Genomic DNA, 5,739 nt, shown 5'->3' with positions numbered 1-5,739 from the left:
TCAGAAAATTGGAAAATTTCATGGATTTTGAAATTTGTTCATGATTTTTAAAAGTTCACAAAATTGGAAAACAATTCATATTTTTTTTCAAAAAATTGTCAGATTTGAAAAAACTTCACGATTCGAAAAAAAGTTCATGGGTTTTGAAATGAAGTTCTCAGGTTTGACAAAAGTTCATCGATTTGGACTAAAAAGTTCACGGATTTGAAAAAAGTTCATCAATTTTGAAATAAAATCACATATTTGAAAAAGCATCCGGATTTTGAACAATAATTCTCGGATTTGGAAAAAGTTCATCGTTTTTTGAAAAACAATTCATGGATTTAAAAAAAGTTCACAGATTTAAAAAAGGAAGTTCACTAAAAAAGTTGCAAAAAACTGAAAAGTATTCATGGATTTTAAAAAATGTTCACTAGACAGTTTGCAAAAAACTGAAAAAAAACACAGATTTGAAAAAAGTTCTAGAAAATTGAAAAAGGTTCATGCTTTTAAGAAAGAATACAGGAAAAAGGAAAATAAAAAAATTGTAGAAAAACAGGCGAAAGAAAACGCAAATAATATAATTAGAGCCTTCGTTGTAGTATTACACAGTTGACGCACAACAAAAAAGAGGAAAAAACAGTTTATTGGCACGTAAGTTATTGTGGACGAGTTGGTTGTCCTAGTTGACTTGATCCGTTAGGTTGAGAGATTGTAACCTACTCTTGTCCATTTTTTGAAGTTTGGAAAAACAAAAGAAAATGTGAATGGGCCAAGCCCAGGCCGTTGGTGGAGCTTTAGGCTAGATGCTGCTCGAAGGCAGCCAGTAATGGGCCGTCCAGCATAGCTGGCGTCTAGCAAAAATGATCATAAAAGAAACGTGAATACTGTGCTACTATTTTCTAAAATGCGGGAATCAAACCAGCATGCTAACTCTAAATACAAGAGTGACTAACCACTGCACCACAATCGCTATGATGTCATCAATTGAAAAACATGCTATTTGACCATTTTTCCGGTCCCAGTATAAATTATTTGGGGAAAAACTCGTAAATATGAACAAAGATTTCACAAATTCTTAAAAAGTTCATCTATTTCAAAACCAGTTCTCAGATTTTCTCAAAAAAATTCATAAAATCGAAACAAGTTCATCGATTTTGATAAAAAAAAGTTCACAAATTTGAAAATAGTTCTCTGAATTTTGAAAAAACCTCACAGATTTGAGAAAAGTTCATGGATTTTAAAAAGGTTCATTGAGTATAATAAAAAAAGTTCACAAATTTTAAAAGAGTTCACCAAATTTTGAAAAAAACTTCACGGATTTGAGAAAAGTTCATTGGTTTTAGAAAAATCACCGATTTAGACGAAAAAGTTCACAAATTTGAAAAAAGTTCACCGAATTTTGAAAAAAGGTTCTCGGGTTTATAAAAAGTTCAACAATTTCGGTAAAGAAGTTCACTAATGTGAAAAAGGTTCACTAGTTTTCACTAAAGGTTCACAAATTCGAAAAAGTTCATCAATTTTGAATAAATAGTTCACGAATTGGGAAAATTTCACTGGATTTTTTTAAATAATCATGCATTTAAGAAAAAGAAAGAAAAGAAGGAACAAGAAAAAAAGAAAAAAAGAAAAAGATAGGAGAAAAAGAAAAAGTAAGGAAGATTTCATAAAAGGAGAAAGGATGTCTCAAATCAAATGAGGGTAGTTGTGTAGTTGGTTACCGTAGCTAACATAAAAGGAGGAAGTCGCGAGGTTGCGAGTTTGAGTGTCAACAGCCCATAGTTTTTTGCAGTTTCGAACAAAAAATGGGGCCGAAATGGGTCGGCCCAGTGCGCAGCAAGGGGTATGCACCAGTTTGCGGAAATGCCTTATTCGGGCGCTAAAGGGGCCGAATAGGGTTTGGCCCATTGGTGGTGGGGGTGGGGGAGTTGTGTGCCCGTCTCTAAACTAGCCTTGTACGGAAAGACCGTGAGGGGTGGGCCAAGCCCAGGCCGTGGAGGGGAGGGGGGGGGGGCGCAGTTGTGTGCCTGTTTCTAAATTAGCCCTGTACAACATATACGATGATTAGGCAAAAGTCTATACTACCGTTTATACGAGGGGTGTATAACGTAGACTTCCTAACAATGATTCTCTCCCCCCTAATTTTGAGGGAGGTGCCCCCCCCCCACAAATCCTCCTATATCCAATCCAGAGTGTCCACGTTGCACATTACGTAAAGTAACATAGTTTATTTTATGTAGGTGTAGCATTGTCCTTGTATTAATTGCACTTAGTCCCTTGTTTTTTTTTCACGGGCAGTTAGTCCCCTTGTTGTTAAACATCATGTTCAAGGGGATGACTTTTGCATGTGTAAATTTAAGTAAATAAAATACTGTAGCTAACTGTTCAATAAAAATTACAAAGCTCATTGCACCATGTGAGTACAAATCCCCTGATTATATTATAAAAGTAATGCTTACTCCCTGGCACATATGAACCTTGAAATAAACAAAAATCTAGTTCTATCAAATATGGATGAAGATAGATAGACATGTGGCAGTGGATAGATTTTTCAAAGAATCAACCGTCTAGCACACTAGCCTTGGTAAACTATATGTAAAAGATAAAAAAAAAATCAAGAAAACGCAAATGACCTTTGCGTTTCATTGCATTGAAAGGATGGGGGAAAGTTATAGTCCTCCTTGGAGGTTAATATTGCAGTACATCATACAACTCAGTGGACATCCCAGGATTGGCGCAGAACAACCCGCGGGTCTTGTGCCCCTGCCTTAGCCCATCATTGGATCTCATCCTTGATCTTGTTGAGGATCCCGATGATGGAAGACATCGCGTTGTCGAAGACGCATTCACTGTTTGATAATTTAGCCGAACATAGCGCCTAGCACTATTTGATGTCATTGGCGATATTCTTGGCATCTTCTGCAATACCAGCCAATCCTCTCCTTCCTAACCCAGCACAGTAGAGCCCATTTTCACCTTTCCAATGATTCGGATATTCTTTGATGGGCAGTCCATTGCCATTTAACATGCTCTCACCATTCTGGGATAAAAAAATAACATAGAGCTTGTTAGCAGATTTAACAATTGTTGCACCAAGAAAACAAACTCAGACATATTCAAACAACAATGTTGTTACCTTGAGCCATATATTTGTTGTGCTTTTGTATCCAGTTGCAAACACAATCACGTTAAATGATATCTTTTTACTGCACTGAAATTCAACTATATCGCCCATGATGTTACTAATGCTCCCATGTACCTGTAGGAGATGAATAGAATATTGATAACTTGGCATATAAAGATAACATATGCTATAAAATGTATGTCATGTTAAGGCTATACTTACTTTGATGATACCTTTTTTGATTAACCCAACAGTGCCAACATCAATAACAGTGGATCGGCCGGTTTTTTACTTGAGGATCATTGGACCCATTTTTGGCCTTCTGATGCCATACCTCGATAGGTCTCCAAATATTAAATTCGCCGCCATCACAAGGAGGTTATCCACTAGATTCAGTGGAAGACGGCGAGCAAGTGTCATCCCCAACCGGATTAGTTCCTTTGTCACTACATGAATCTGCAACCACAAAACTTGTCACATCTCTTTTGAAGCATGCATCATAAAATAAAATTTCATAGAATCATCTTCTTTCAAGAGCTAATTTTTCGGTGTAGTTCGTCTAATTGCTTAGTTGTTTGTGCATGTTATAAAATAGTCTATCTCTCTATACCATGAAATACTTCTAGTAATAACTCTGGAAAATAGCATCCATCTAGTGGTGGTTATAATAAGAAATTTCCATGTACCCACTGAAAATATATAGTGCCCGTAGGGTGGGGTGGGGGATTCGCTAGTGTTTCCAGGTCAAAAAATAATATATAGTGCATGTACATACCGGGCTTCGTATAACAACTGAAGTATTGGCACCATGGGCCACAAGGTCATAAGCAATTTCCATTCCGGAGTTGCCAGATCCAACAACCAATACATTCATGCCAGAGTAGCTCTTGCCTGACTTGTAGCTTGAGGAGTGGATGACATCACCCGGAAAACTTTGCAGTCCGGGGATCATTGGAATATTCTCTGCACTATTCTCACCACTTGCCACAACAAGAAACTTTGCGGTGAACCTGACTATTGTGCTCTTTTCCATGTCATGTGCCATGATGGACCAGCATTTTTCGTCATCGTCAAATGTGGATGACTGCACACTAGTGAGATACTTGGGTTGAATATTGAAACACTCAACATAGTCATCCAAGTACTTGACAAACAAGGTTTTTGGTATGTATGTTGGAGCATCTAGTGGGTATGACATGTGTGGCAACTCATAGAACTCCTTTGCAAGATGCTGCTATTGCAAGGCCTGCTGGCCCAACGCCAACAATCAACACTACAACATTCTCCATTTCAAAGAGAACAGTTGACAAAGTTGTGGGATGGGTGCAATGGTAGGCTGGAGTGTTTGCTTGTTTGCTCGATGAATCTTTGGATGCATATATGGGCATATATATACTGGTATGCCGCATGTGTCAATCTATTTAGAATGAGGAATGAAAAAGGTAAAGATTTATTGAAGCCTTATCCTGGTGTGTACTAGTATTCCGTCTAAATATTGAACTATTGGTGTGAAAGCATGTCCTGATACATTATAGAGGATACAAAATAGGCAGGAAATGCACTCTTGATCGATTTTTTTGGAAACTTATCAACCAACTTTGGATATGTTTAGACTAAAATCTCTTTTGAATTTCTTTCCATTCTCGTTGTCATCAATGAAAATTCATACGGGATAAGGATATGTTAAGTATATACTCCCTCCATCCCAAATTATTTGTCGCTGAAATGTATGTATCTAGACATATTTTTAGTTCTAGATACATCCATTTCTATCCATTTTCAGGACGTAATTCGGGACGGGGGAGTGTTGAAAGATCGTGGATGTCGCCTAGAGGGGGGGGGGGGTGAATTGGTGCATTAACATAATTATGATTTAGGCTTGAACACATGCAGAATAAAAGTAGCATTTAATTTGTCAAGCACATAATCTAAAATAACTAGGCTCACCTATGTGCACCAACAACTTATGCTAAGCAAGATAAATAACTAGGCGATAGGAAGATACATAACATGAAACACTATGGCTATCACAAAGTAAAGTGCATAAGTAAAGGGGTCGGGTAAGAGATAACCGAGGCAGCGGAGACATGATGTATCCCGAAGTTCACACCCTTGCGGATGCTAATCTCCGTTTGGAGTGGTGTGGAGGCACAATGCTCCCCAAGAAGCCACTAGGGCCATCGTAATCTCCTCACGCTCTCGCACAGTGCAAGATGTCGTGATTCCACTAAGGGACCCTTGAGGGCGGTCACCGAACCCATACAAATGGCAACCCTTGTGGCGGTGACCAAACCCGTACACTTTGGCAACCCTTGGGGGCGGTCACTGGTACCCGTAAAATTGCTCGGGGCGACCTCCACAACCCAATTGGAGATCCCGACACTTGCTCGGAGCTTTACGCCACAATGATTGAGTTTCGGCAACACCAACCATCTAGGGTATCAAGGCACCCAAGAGGAACAAACTCTAGGGTGTCCAAACACACAAGAGTAACAAGCTTCTCAACTTCACTTCCACGTATCACCGTGGAGAACTCAAACCGATGCACCAAATGCAATGGCAAGGGCACACAGAGTGCCCAAGTCCTTCTCTCCCAAATCCCACCAAAGCAACTAATGATAAGGAGGAAAATGAGA

General features: G+C 38.8%; 1 pseudogene; it reads right to left on the bottom strand.

Annotated features, from left to right (window-relative positions):
- Positions 1-2,863: 2,863 nt before the first annotated feature.
- Positions 2,864-4,392, bottom strand: LOC119284072 (annotated as a pseudogene).
- Between the last annotated feature and the right edge of the window lie 1,347 nt (positions 4,393-5,739).

This window comes from Triticum dicoccoides, chromosome 4A, assembly GCF_002162155.2.
Source record: "Triticum dicoccoides isolate Atlit2015 ecotype Zavitan chromosome 4A, WEW_v2.0, whole genome shotgun sequence".
Lineage (NCBI taxonomy): Eukaryota > Viridiplantae > Streptophyta > Magnoliopsida > Poales > Poaceae > Triticum > Triticum dicoccoides.
The sequence above is the reverse complement of the archived record's forward strand: the minus strand, read 5'-3'. Positions and strand labels throughout refer to the sequence as shown.